The following is a 14,315-nucleotide window of genomic DNA, read 5'->3' as shown; positions in this document are numbered from 1 at the left end:
CCAACCACTGATTAAGCACAGGGCAGATACTCATGTAGGCACATTCCTGTGATACTTGGGACTTTTCTGACTGGTGACATTGTCTCAGACTTCATATCAACCTAACTGAACCCTTCTTGGAACTTGAATTCTAAGACATTTCCGACTCAGTTTGCTTTCATTCTCCCTCACCTCCTCAGGTTCCATACCTGCATTGTTTGAAAACTCTGCCAGTCTACCCTGCTGATTCTCTTCCCTTTTCTTCTTCATAGGCATTCCCCTCATGCACCCTGGATACTTTTTTTTTGGGGGGGGGAGGACCGAAGTCTTTTATATATCTGCATCTAAATCTATAATCTAGATCCAAATATATGTATAGAAATAGATGTTCTCTGCTTATATAATACTGTATGATATGTAACACTATGTGGGGGTGCCTGAGTGGTTTAGTTGGTAAGGTGCCTGCCTTCAGCTCAGGTCATGATCCCGTGTTCCTGAGACTGAGCCCCACGTTGTGTTCCCCATTCAGCAGGGGACTATGCTTTTCCCTCTCCCTCTGCCCCTCCCCCTGCTCATGCTCTCTTTCTCTGTCTCTCAAATAAATAAATAAGATTTAAAAATACATAACACTCTGTATATAAACACATGTGTTAAGCAGGATAATTTGATTATCACCAAATATCATTGAAATATGGCAATTGTGGAGGAGGATGCAGGGGCAATGTGGCTCACCAGTAGCCAAACACTATTCCCCATGTATTACCTCATAGTATGGTCCAAATTCACAGTCCAGCAATATTACAAATTCTCAAGTCATTCACTTCACAGTTAATTGTACATTTTTGAAACAACAAAGTCTGACACAACATTGCCCAGTAGTTTTTGCCCAGTTCCTGCAAAAGTAGATACATCCTTTACCTTCACTGTCCAATAAGATAGCTATTAGCCAGGTATGGCTATTGAACACTCAAAATACGGCTAGTGTGGTTAATAAAATTTTTAGAGTTATTTCATTTTAATTAATTTAAATTTGAATTTAAGGAACCACATGTGGCTTCTGGCTGCCATCTTGAACACTGTAGGCTGTCGTGTTTCACAGATACTTACCCTGCCTCCTTCCCTGTGATCACTGACTGAGGTCAAGCCATCATCCTCATGAGCCTGGACTATTCCTCACAGTAGCTTTGTACATCATGTCCATATTTCTGCTCTCCAAATGCTCACTTAACCTCTGAGTTGCCAGTAGGACATTTGTTCTAAAATATAAAATCATGTCACTTCCTTAATGCAAAGATATCCCAGAGGCTAGGGATTGCGACTTATACAATTGCTGAATGCTGTGCCTTTTTGCTTTACCTGGGGCTGTACATACCTGGCAGCTGTTAGGTCTGATAAATGTCTACAGGGAGAAAAAATGAGCATATTTTAACAGCAGGGCATTCTGGAGATAGCTTGCCTCAAATTACCTTAATTCAGGGGCCTGTGGCAGGATAATAAAGGTGTATTTTTAGAAGGTGATCTAAAAAGTTCCCTCACCCTCTCTTGCCCCCAGTTCCCTCACCCCCACTCCCAAATGCATGATCTTTATGAGACTTACTACTCTGGTGAACAGACCATCTTCCCCAGCATCCCCTAACTATTATCAACATATGACCAGGGGAAGAAATGAATTTCTGGACCTCTCCCAAAGTGACCCTCTGTGAAACACCACTGCATGAAACAATAAAATATGAGATTCTCAAGAAGGAAAAGAAATCACATTTGTGAAACCTTAGGTGTCATTTTTCAACCTAGTGGATCATTTCATTAACAAATCCATTGTTTTTCTCTTTTTTTAAATGATTTTATTTATTTACCTGACAGAGGGATCACAAGTAGATGGAGACAGAGGCAGGCAGAGAGAGAGAGGGGGAAGGAGGCTCCCTGCTGAGCTGAGAGCCTGATGCGGGACTCCATCCCAGGACCCCGAGATCATGACCTGAGCCGAAGGCAGCGGCTTAACCCACTGAGCCACCCAGGCGCCCCATCCATTGTTTTTCTTAGTAAAGCTTTTTCTTTTCCTCATAAGGCAAAACATAACTAGAAGGAAAACCACCAATAGCAAAGCTTACTTAATTCAAATATGAACTTTGTCATAAAAATATTTTTTATTAGCATACAATGTATTATTTGCCTCAGGAGTACAAGTCTGTGAATCATCAGCCTTCCACATTTCACAGCACTCACCATAGCACATACCCTGCCCGATGTCCATGATAACCCAGCCACCCTATCCCTACCCTCCTAGTTTCTACCCTCCTAGTTACCCCCAGCAACCCTCAGTTTGTTTCCTGAGATTAAGAGTCTCTTATGGTTTGTCTCCCTCCTGATCCCATCTTGTTTCATTTTTCCCTCCCTACCCCCATGGCTCCGAGCCCTGTCTCTCAGATTCCTCATATCAGAGAGATCCTAGGATATATTTTGAGTATTAGCAGGATTCCCGTGTCTCAGGGACAAACGCACGCACACAACTGGCTTTGAAAATCTGTTGGAATAAGGCAGGTCCTCCGACACAGGCATGCATTTTCTTCCCCTCCTCTTCAACAGCCTCCTGCTTTCATGGCAGCAGTGGATCTTTCCACCAGACAACACTCCCTCCCTCCGATCACAGTCTTCTCTATGGGAGCTGCACTTGGTTTCTCAGCTCAGTGATCTCTCCCTGTTTCAGGGACAAATATTTAATTGTAGGGTTTCACATTTTCAAAGAAAATGTTTAGACTGGGAGAGATCAGCCATATTAGAGAAACGTGGTTTGCTCAAAAATAAGTGGCATAAATCCCCTGCCTTTTGCTGGCAGGAAACTCGGGAAGAAACCCTGGCTATTATGGAAATAATCCGCATTTGATTGCCTTTTTTCCCCCCCTCCAAACAAGTGTTTGATTCACTTGGAATCCAGTTGTTAGGCTTGAAGCATGGTCAAATAATTCTGCAACTGCCTAAGTGGCTCACGTGCATTTGATAAGATAATCCCTTAACTTATTTGCTATAAGGTTGGTGCTTAACTATTTTTGCACACAGCAGTGACATGTAATTATTTTGCAACTGGCCACCATGACTCTGTCAATTCTAAATCTTTTGCCTTACATTATTATTAGTGACAAAGTTGTAATCTTTTTAAAAGTATTTTTGGCTTATTTTGATTTATTTGACAGAGAGAGAGGGAGAGAACACAAGCACGAAGAGCAGTAGGCAGAGAGGGAGGGAGAAGCAGACTCCCTGCTGAGCAGGGAGCCCCATGTAGGGCTCCATCCCAGGACTCTGGGATCATGACCTGAACCAGAAGCAGATGCTTAATGGGGCTCCAAAACTGTACTCTTCAAATTCAGCTTAGACATGAAAGATGACTTTGATGATGATGATGTTGGTGATTGTCCTCTCCTTGACTAGAGGCTAAGGAAGTCACTTACTTAACGCCGACTACAAATTGCAGGGAATAAGGTAACACCTGCAGTGGCCTGTGTATGGGAAACACAGCATAAATGACAGGAACACCACCAGCTGTAATACACACTAGGCTCTCACCTTCCTTTCTGGTCTGTCCACGTGTTGTGCATGTCACTGGCTTTTTGCTTCAGTTCAAAGCATGGAATCCCCCAGCTTGGGCTCCCACCCACCTTTAATTTCGGATCGTGGCTCCCCAGCAAAGCTCCTGCTCTCTCCTTCCTTTCAAATGGCCAAACGGAAGTTCCTCTCCTCCTGCATTAGAGACCGGATGTGCTTATTGGCAGGCTGAAGCATAGAATACAGCCACGTATACATTTATTTCCAATGTAAATGTCTTCACTTGACACAATTTGAAGAGAGCCAACTGTTGCACTGGGCAGATTCATGGTTTCCTTGTCAAGGGGACAATATAGTGGAAAGCTTGCAATGAGGGCAGATGCCTAGCATCTCTGCATACTTGAAAAAAGCCAGATACAAGTGGCATATTGCCTGATTCATTTGGATAGAGTTCAAAACAAGGAAAAAGAACCCCAGGTGTTAGAAGTCGGGATCGTGCTTCCTCCTGAGGAGCTAGGCTGGAAGAGGACACAAGAAGGGCTTCTGGGTTTTGGGGGCCTTGCTTCTTGGTGAGAATTACAGTCACGTAGGTGTGGTCATTTCCTGACAGTGTATCAAGTATATGCACTTAATGTATGTGCACTTTCTGTTTTTATCATAGCCTTTAGCCAGAGGTTGACATTTAACACTAAAACACACTAAAATTAGGCTGCAAGTGTTCTTCACACAGGTCATCAGAATAGCATTTGAGGGTTTGGATCTAAAAGGGCTGTCACTGTTTTTCTTCTTTATCATGTCTCATGACTGTTAAACACCAAAATGCAACACTCAAAGTGACCCGCCACAGTCCTTTTCCTGAGAACATGAGCTGATTGCTTGTTTTCCTGGTACAAAAGCATGAATTAAAAAAAAAAAAAAAAAAAAAGGCTATAAATTCTCTAAAAAGTACTCTATAGCCCAGAGAGCTCCAGGAATAAATACCAGGGCCTCTGTCCACCAAGAGAACCGTTTTAAGGAAGGCTTCCAGCCACTCCCAGCCCAACAGCTACCGAAGAGTTGAGCTGAAAGGGAAAAACCCACAAACACTGCAAAACCCAAGAGCAGGAAGTCACAAAGCATGGGTAATGATATTTACTCAGAGCCCGATTCACATCCTACTTAACTCCACTGGAATTCTCAACAGTTGGTCTTGATGACTCTGGCAATTCTGAGGCTCATTAACCTATTTGCAGGTGCCTTGCTTTCTGAGCTGCCTGTGTTCAGAGAAAAAAACGTTCTCCAGATTCTCTGACGCAGCCTGCCCCCTCAGTTCAGAGGTACTCATGACGTTGTTTGGGCCTCTAGATGGGAAATGAAAGCTTTGGGTGATTCTGAAGTGGTGAGTTTTAAAATGAATAATCCCATCAAACATTTCATGTGAATTTCACTGTAATTGGAGAGAAACATGGTAGGTAACTTGTCTTCTCGAATGGTTGGGTAAGTCTTCCTAGGTTGTACAAAATGAATGAGGCTATGCTAATGTGCCCAGATATTTAAACCATTTAGGAGAGGCTAAGGAGAACTGGAGCGTTTCCTCATGTCCTTCCTTTATTTCTTAGGATGCATGTCTGTATTTTTCTGCTGAATCGCAAAGTGGGATCCTTGAGTTAAATTGTTCTGCCCAATCAGGCTAAGCCCTGGGGAGCCAGGCAACTCTTGTTCAGTGGATTCTATTATGGTTGTCTTCAAGAATCACATTATTTCTAAAATGCAAGGACTGCAAAATATTTCACTGGGTATACTCTTTTTTTGAGACATTCTAGGGCCTGCAGATTTTTCTAAGCCACCTTTTTCTATAAAAGGAGGCTTGAGTTCATCGTTCCTATTGGGGTCTCTGCTATACAATAACTTTGTCATAACAAGGTCTTTCCCAGGATTCTCAGGAATGAACCCTTTGGACAGAAGCCAAGAGGAGCCTGCCTTACACTAACATCTATGCTGCCCAGAGAAGGATTGGAGGTATTCTCTTGGATATTAATTGCCATTCTGTTCTGTTTCCAAATATGTCTTTCTGAGAATTGCCTTACAGATAACCTCTCTCTCAGGATTATTCAAGACCTGTTTCGATAATTTAAAGTCTAAAGCTTGCCCTGAAAATGTACAGGTGGAAGTTTGCAGTATCCAGGACAAATCATTGAGCCATATTTTTGTGGGCTTCAAGTGAGGGTGACCAAACTGTCTTTTCTTGGGGGAAAGATGTATTCTGTTACTTAGCAAAGCTAAGAAAGACTTGCTAGGACCAGGGCACAGTTCTGCTGAGTTCTTTCCTGCTATCATCTCAGACCCCACCTTGTAGCATGCTTACTGTTTCAAAACCAGCTGGACGCTGGAAGCTGTAGTAAATGATTGACAAATCCTGCACGGTCACAGCATTATAGTGGTTAATTCTAGTGATGCATATAAAGGAAGCATTGAATGGAGTCATGGCATTTTTCTGACAATACCCTGCAAAGATTCCCTGTTGGATTAACAGAAACGCTGAGAAACTAAAAGTCTCATTCTCTACTGTCACACCTTCATGTTGGTTTCTTAGGACTACTGTATTTATGTAATACTGACCCCATATTCTGTACAAGCAGCTTTTAATAAATTTAAATTAAAGCCCTAATTAAAGCAGAGGAGATGGAGAAATGTTTATGTCACCAAGAGAGATAGCTTTTTGTTTTGTCTGAAATAGATTTCACCTGTTTTGCACTTTAACGGGGTATAATTCGAGTTTGAGTACCAATAGCGCTTCCATTAAGACAGGTAAAGTTTGGGTACCTGGGTGGCTCAGTTGGTTAAGCGACTGCCTTCAGCTCAGGTCATGATCCGGGAGTCTTGGGATTGAGTCCCACGTTGGGCTCCCTGCTCAGTGGGGAGTCTGTTTCTCCCTCTAACCCTCCCTCTTCTCATGCTCTCTCTCTCATTCTTTCTCTCTCTCTCAAGTAAATAAATAAAATCTTAAAAAAAAAAAAAAAAGAAGGGTAAAGTTCAGGGTCTGTGCAGTGGGGAAAATAACTAGGGAAAATAACTGTGTATGTATCAGGACAGCCTTGCTTCGAAAGATGAGAGAAATGACGCATGTGATGTTGTGACTGAAGACTCCACACCCCAGGAACATAATTGAGACTACCCACCCAAGCACCCGAAGACACGCAGGGGTGAATGAATCAGCATTCCTCTCCACTAAGCTCACTGCCTCCTACGTGGCATAAAGAGAACTTTCGGGTGTTTGGCCACTTGTAACATAGACTAATTATTATCTCTTTGTTGGATCCACTGAATATGTGGACCTACCTGAAGTAGCTGTACCGTTAGTTAAAAATTAATTTTTTATATTGTGCTATTTTTAATATTATTTTTTTCAATTAATATTGCCTTCAGATAATATGACTTCTGTTTGGCACCACACCACAACCTTGGCATAAAAAACAAAGTCCTTATAAAGACTTACAAATGGGGCACCTGGGTGTCCCCATCAGTTGGATGTCTGCCTACAGCTCAGTTTATGATCCTGGAGTCCCGGGATCAAGTCCTATATTGGTCTTCCTGCTCAATGGGGCATCTGCTCCTCCCTCTACCCTGACCCCTTGCTCATGATCTCTGTCATGCTCTCTCTCGACTAAATAAATAAAATCTTAAAAAAAAAAAAAAAAGACCTACAAATGGAGTAGTGACCTCCCCTAACATTATTCCTTTTTTTCACTCTGTCCTGGCAATCATGGCGCCCTTCTGGGTCCTTCAAAACCCCAGGCATGTTCCATCCCCTGGATTCCAGTTGATCCCGCTGTTGCCTCTGCAGGGACCATCCCTCACAGCTCCTGTACTTAGCTGGCTCATTTTTTCACTTCCTTCAATTCTTTGCTCCAGGGTAACCTCAGGGAGGGCTACTCTGCCCACCTATTTCAAATTACAGAACCTCCTCCAGCAATCCACTTCCCCCCTCCTACTAAAAATGAAATTGATTGCCCTCCTCTCTGTGACATACTCTAATTTTTCCCCAGAGCACATTTCATATTCTGAAACAATGTGAAACTTAATCATGATGTCTCCTTTAAAGTGTTTACCTTTTCCTTTCTAGAATTAAGCTGTCAGAAAACAGGGAGTTTTGTTGTGTCCACTGCTGAGTCTGTAGGAGCTAGAATGGTGCCCAACACTCAGCCGTTAGTCAGTATACATCCGTTGAATGAATGAATAAGCAAATGGCTGAATCTGTTGGAGCGTTAGGGAGGTATTTGGTACATAGAAAATTAAGCAATAAAAAAGTGAGTGTATCACTATCATGGTCTGAGAAAGGAAACATAATCTTGGCTCAGAAATCAATAGTATTTGTATAATCAAAATAATATAAATGCTGAATACTGATTAGATAAGCATTTTATCATTATTGGTAAGATGAGATAGGAGGAGAAAGTGATGTTGACATAAGAGAGTTATTCCTGAACTACTCTAACAGGAAGTCAATAAATAATTCTAAAATTGGCAAATGGAGAAAGCTCAGAGAAAGTATGTTATTGAGCAATATGAATGTAGATACCAGAGATACAATGAAAAATTTGAAAACGTTGTCTCTTGGGGTATGGGGAAGAGTGGTGTTCATTATAAAACATTTTTTACTATTTGAGTGTGTATATATTACCTTGATAAAAGTAAAATGTCATAAAAAAGAAATACTTCCCATAAGAAAGTACTACATTTCTATCCAAATTCTTTTAAACTTTTCTTCATTGAAGAACACTTTCAGATAATCTCATTTATTTTATAAAATATAAAATTAGATCTCAAGAAGTATCAAAATGACTACATTGGTAAAACTTATTAAATTATTTTAAGTACATTTCAGAGAGAATGTTGGCTGGATGTTTAGATTTTTAAAATAATGTACTTATGGAGAAAAGTTTCAATCTGCTATTATTAGCAGAGACTCAGCTTAACATCTGAAGAAAGGAAAAAAGTACATTGAAGAAAATCAAATAAACAAGTTTGGAAAAATGTAAGGATTGCCTTTTGACTGAAAGTTACAATGTTATTTAGGCCAGTCAAGTACTCATTTTAGATAGAGCTCCATACATCATGAGTGAACTTTATTTAAAACAAAACAAGCAATAACAATAATAAAATAAAAGTCATTAAATACTCACAAATATATGTATAAATGTAAGTATTAATAAATCACAAATTACATAAATTATATCTATTCTTTTTACTATATTATATATGTATATAATTCTTTTTCTAGTTCTATAAATTCTAATATAGAATTTTGACTCCAAGTACAGAAGACTAAGACTCAGATGCCATCATTCAGAAGATGTCCTCATGCACCATGAGAAGACCTTGAAAGAGTCATCTGGAACATCTGATTACCTGCAAGCGCACTTTGGATGTGCTCTCAGAATTATAAGCCATCTAACAAATAGCACATTAATATCAACTGAATCATTTAAATAATTACTGAGGCCATGATAGTGTCCTTCAAAGAAATATTAAAATATTTACCTACTTATAATCATCCCTATATGTGTGTAAGATAGTTTGATTTCTTTCTAAATATTAGGGTAAGCACACATATGTGTGTATATATAGAGATATGAGTATAGATATGTGGACATGATTATAGAAATAATCTATATTTCTAGGGCACACACATATGTATATAGTACCTAAGTATATTACTTTTAGTTTTTACCTAAGTAATAGATTGGCATGAGATGTGACAGCTTTTAATTCAATTAGCTTGTACACATAATTCATAGAGGTATATAACAGGGACTATAAATTATTTAAGATAATAAATTATTTATGATGATTTCAATAGGTAGTTATATTTTGTTATAAAGTAATATTTTTATAACATAACATAGAACAATTTTTATTTTTCATCTTAAAAGGTATGATGAGGTCTTTCAACTATAGTTATGTGCTTATTCCTAGCATAGCAGTCATTGCTTGGTATTTTAATTGACTGCTTTCTTGGTGCCCAACTCATAGTTGTCATTCAGCTTGGGAAGAAAAGGAAAGAAGAAAGAAAGGAAGGGGATGAGGGAGAGAAGGAGAAGGAGGGAGGGACGGAAGGAAGGAAGAAATTAAGAAAAAGAAAGAAAGAGAAAGAAAGAAAGAAAAGGAAAGGAAAGGAAAAAAGAAACCAGTGAAGATTTTCAGAATGAACAGTTTGGGTATCTTATTGAATGAGAGGATAGTCCCATGGTAAAACAGAAAGTTATTGCCTCATTTGGTTACTTTTGAGTAGCAAATTATCCAGGCTGTGTAGTTAGTAGAAAATCCAAGTGAGTTTTGTTCTTCTGGAGACTTACCAACTGCCCTCTGCATCAAACAGAAAGTACACAGAGATTCAAAATAGAATGATTCAAGGAAGATCACTGAAACAGCCTCTAGAAGGACTCTAAAAGTCCTAGAGGGACAGCCTAAAGCCTGACTTCAATTTAATGGGGCACCAATGGATGCTCAATGTGGCATCAGGCAGACAAAGCTGGCGTAAAATGAGCATCATGTGTTGGAAAAGGATGGCTGAGGGCACTGCTGAGGTTTTAGGTATATCCTTGTATGAGTGATCCCACTGCACATTAATGAGTTAAATGGTGGACACGATCAACCAGGAGTGACCCAGTCTGGGACTTCACATATTTAAGTTACATTTACTCTATATCAGATGAGTGAGAAAGTCTGCCAGCTTCTTGCAGGAATTGGGGAGATAATGGCAGTTTTCACAGACCAAAGGAGGCATATCCTGGGTCCCAAGGGCCATTTTGGCAGTGATGAAGAACCCAGCCAAAGCCCCTAGCATATAAGAAGTCAGGAAACTGGCCGAGCGTCCACGTCAGAGGAGAGGAAGGCAAAAGTGACTCTAAGGCAAACAACTAAGGTCTCCCTCCAGGTTATCTCCATATATCTTCCCATGGTCTTGGTGGGGACAAGAAGAACCCTTTCTGTGATGGCAAAGATCAACCACTTGGCCCGTGTTGGGGACTGGGAGCACTGGGAAGAAGCTCTTCAGAAAACATGATTGTCAGGATCATCTTCCAAAGTGAAGATGGGGGAGCTGTACAGACAAGGGGATATTACATTGTTTTTTAAGGTTTGTTAACTTTTTCAGTTTGTTTTTCCACCCAGGACGGTAGGATGTAGACCCTTCTATAGAAGTAGAGGAGCTGAACCAGATGCCCCAGGCTTAAAATATCAATTCTTCATGACCGTTCTCTGGCTTTGCCCTTGGCCCAGCTAGCTGGCTTCTGGGAAATGGACCATGCAGTTCTCCCTCCTATTAATAGAAGGTCCTCTTTCTGTTGTATGCCTTTAACTCTTTAAGATGTATGATGGTACCCCATTAGAGTACAGGCCAAATTTCGTTGCAGCAAATTCTCAGAGAATGGCCTAGAATTTGGATGCATCAAATATTGCTTGAAATAAGAGTACCATCAGCTGAAGAATCTTATTGTAATGATGACATTTATTGTAATGTTATTTGACCTGTGTTGATGTTGGTGATTAGGTGGAGAAAACCTTAAAGATGAATTTTTTATGCTATCATTTATTGAACCTGGCTAGATTTAGCTTTCTAATTCCTGCATCTGGGACTGGCCTTTTGGCTTTGGGTCGGATTTTCTTCCCAGTTTCTCAAGCACTGGCTCCATGCTCATAGTGTTTGGGTTGCAAATATTGCAAGGGAATGCTTTAACACAAACAAAATGTCTCACCGATTAAATGTCAGAATGCAGTGTGCTTCCTGAAACTCAGAGAGAGGAGCCAGAGGCCTGGGCTCCATGCCCAGCTCTGCCATTGACATTCAAGGTGACCTTGGGGGTGGGGTGGGGAATGGTTTAACTGCTTCCTGCCCTGTGGCTGTGACACTGGGGGGCATTGCAAACACTGAGGTTTATAAATTTTTTGCAGATTTTTGACAAATGATTGCATAGACTTTTTTCTGTCTTATGGACTTTTCTCTGTCCCCTAGTCTATATGAACATAGGAGGCCTTCTGGGAAAAGTGTTAAAAGGCGTGCCAGATATTAGGCAGTCCTGGTGTTAATGACATCAGGGATAACCATCTCTGAGAAGGAAAAGCTGTGAGTGAATATAGACGATGCTTCTTTCTGTAAATATCAGTTTCAACCAATTGGCAAGAAAATCTATTTTTCCTATTAAATAAGCCAGGTAGACCGACCTCTAGCCCATGAGAAGTACCATTTCTTCATCTCCTATAAGATCATGTAGTATAGGGGAAGAATTTGAACTACAGTCAAACTCCCTGCATACCCTCACTTTGACAATTTACTTAGCTTCTCTGTGCCTCAGTTTCCTCTCTGGTAAAGCTATACCCACAGCATCGGCTGCTGGGAGACAAATTAGTTCATCTATCTGAAGTTCATACATTCTGTGCTTGGAACCATGCCTGGGTCTTAGTAAGCACTTGATAAATGCTAGCTCGTATTGTTGTCATTCTTGTTGTCATTAATATGATTGGTCCTAGGACGGAGGACATGCTGTTAAATTTAGAAGCTTGATGTAGAAAATTTGGATTGGTTGTCCAAGGTGGAAGGAACAGGAATATCAGGTACAAAAAGAAAGGTATTGCTTCAAGTCGGGAGAAGGTTGGAAGAGGCAAGAGATCTTTGTCAGTCAGTGAAGCAGGAATTGATCCGTGGTTAGATGCCCTCGGGGTAGGTGGTATGGACAAGGACAAATTCAAAGATCTCGCCATATTACCTAATTCTGTACACAAGGCAGTGAGTGTCTCCTGCTATACTGAAGAGAAACCAGGATCAGGAGGAAAGGTTTAATTCAGACCAAGACTTTTTTAGCTTTCTTGCACTTAATGAGCACCTACACAGCACTTTAGCATTATGCTTGGAAGCCATTTTAAACAGCGAAATTACCAAAAAAATGTGAAAAACGTTGCTCTAAGAAGACCTCAAAAAGGATATTTGTCTTTTGAGAGCTGAAACAAGATTCTGGAGAATGGCCTTGTTGAGTATCAGCTGGGAACATCCATGTCAGGCAACTCAAATTTTTTTCCCTCTCTGTGCATGTCCACAAATGACTCTAAAAGCATCGAAAACACTGACTTGGGGTTACAAAGGAATTTTAGATGGTAGGCAAATTAGCACATAGAGAATGTGCAAATAAAGATGATCGGATGGATGGACACATTTTATGAAGTAGCTTTCTAGCTTGATTTATAATTTTAAATACAATCTGAGGGTTTTGAAGGGGCGGGGTGTGGGAGGTTGGGGGAACCAGGTGGTGGGTATTACAGAGGGCACGGATTGCATGGAGCACTGAGTGTGGTGCAAAAACAATGAATACTGTTATGCTGAAAAGAAATAAAAAAAAATATTTAGTCATACTGTATATAAGCTTCTGTTTCTAGTCTTTAGCTCCATTAATGTAAGGAATGGGGCTGAATTCACAGGAAGTTTCTAGATAAGGGAGTTATAAAGAAAGAAAGAGGGGAAGAAAGTGCTCAGTGTGCTGGGAGGGTACCTCCTGAGATGATTCATGTTAATTCCTCTATGTGTTACTACATAGTAAATGGCTAAACATCAAGATTTGGCAACTGGAACACCACATTCATTGCTGAAGTTACATATTTTGGTGTATTTGACAAATTTAGATAAATATCATAAAGGAGAGAATTCATTTGGGAAAAGAACTTTTAAAAAGAGATTAATTTAAATGCTAATGAAAATCTGCTGCAGCCAATGCTCTAACAGAAAAGGTTTAAAAAGAACTAAAAATTCACTTTGCTGTTTTTCTGACTCCATCATAAATTTCAATATTAAGTGAGTGTGTCTCTTGAAACCCATAGAATAAGAAAGTGCTTTGTACTCCAAGCAGAGTAATACATATTGGCTTTTGCAGTTCAGATAATTGTGAACAGTTTTGTGGCACTGGATGAGAGAAAATGATTCTGGATGAATGCAGTGGACACAATAGCTTAGGCAATGATAACAAGAACCAGGCAACTCTTTAAGAATGATCTCCAAAGATGACCCTAGAGAACCCCAATTTCTCAGATAATAGTAGTGAAGAAAGGGAGTTATAAATCAGCTGGCTGTTTATAAGCTAGAGAATGTCATAACCATGCTAACCATGGATGAGTGTGTGTGTGTGAGAGAGAGAGAGAGAGAGAGTAGATGGATAGAGAGACTGATAGACGGTTTGCTTGGGTTGATGACGAGACAAACATTATTTTTAAAAAAATCATCTGTAGTCCTGTTTGTCTATTTATGCTTTTTGCTGTGCTTTCCATATCATATCCAAGAAATCTGCACATCAAAGGAAATAGTCAACAGAGTGAAAGACAACCTACAAAATACAAGAAAATATTTGCAAATCTTCAAATATCTGATAGTTAATATCCAGAACATATAAAGAATTCCTACAACTCAACAACATCAACAAAATAACCTGGTTGAAAATTGGATAAAGAACTCAAATAGGCATTTCTCCAACAAAGATATTCAAATGATCAACAAGCATATAAAAAGATGTTCATCATCACTAATCATTAGAGAAATGCAAATTAATACCACAATGATACATCACCTCACACCCATCAAGAAGAATTTATTTTAAAAAAACCAAACAAACTAAAAACAGTGTGGGAGAGGATATGGATATTTTGGAATCCTTGTGTACTGTTGGTGGGGATGCAAAATGGGGCAGCCATCGTGGAAAACAGTATGGAAGATGTTTAAAAAAATGAGACATAGAATTACCATATAGCCCCGCAATCTCATTTCTGGGTATATACCT

The sequence above is a fragment of the Mustela nigripes genome, chromosome 5 (assembly GCF_022355385.1).
Source record: "Mustela nigripes isolate SB6536 chromosome 5, MUSNIG.SB6536, whole genome shotgun sequence".
Lineage (NCBI taxonomy): Eukaryota > Metazoa > Chordata > Mammalia > Carnivora > Mustelidae > Mustela > Mustela nigripes.
Note: the sequence above shows the minus strand (reverse complement) of the source record.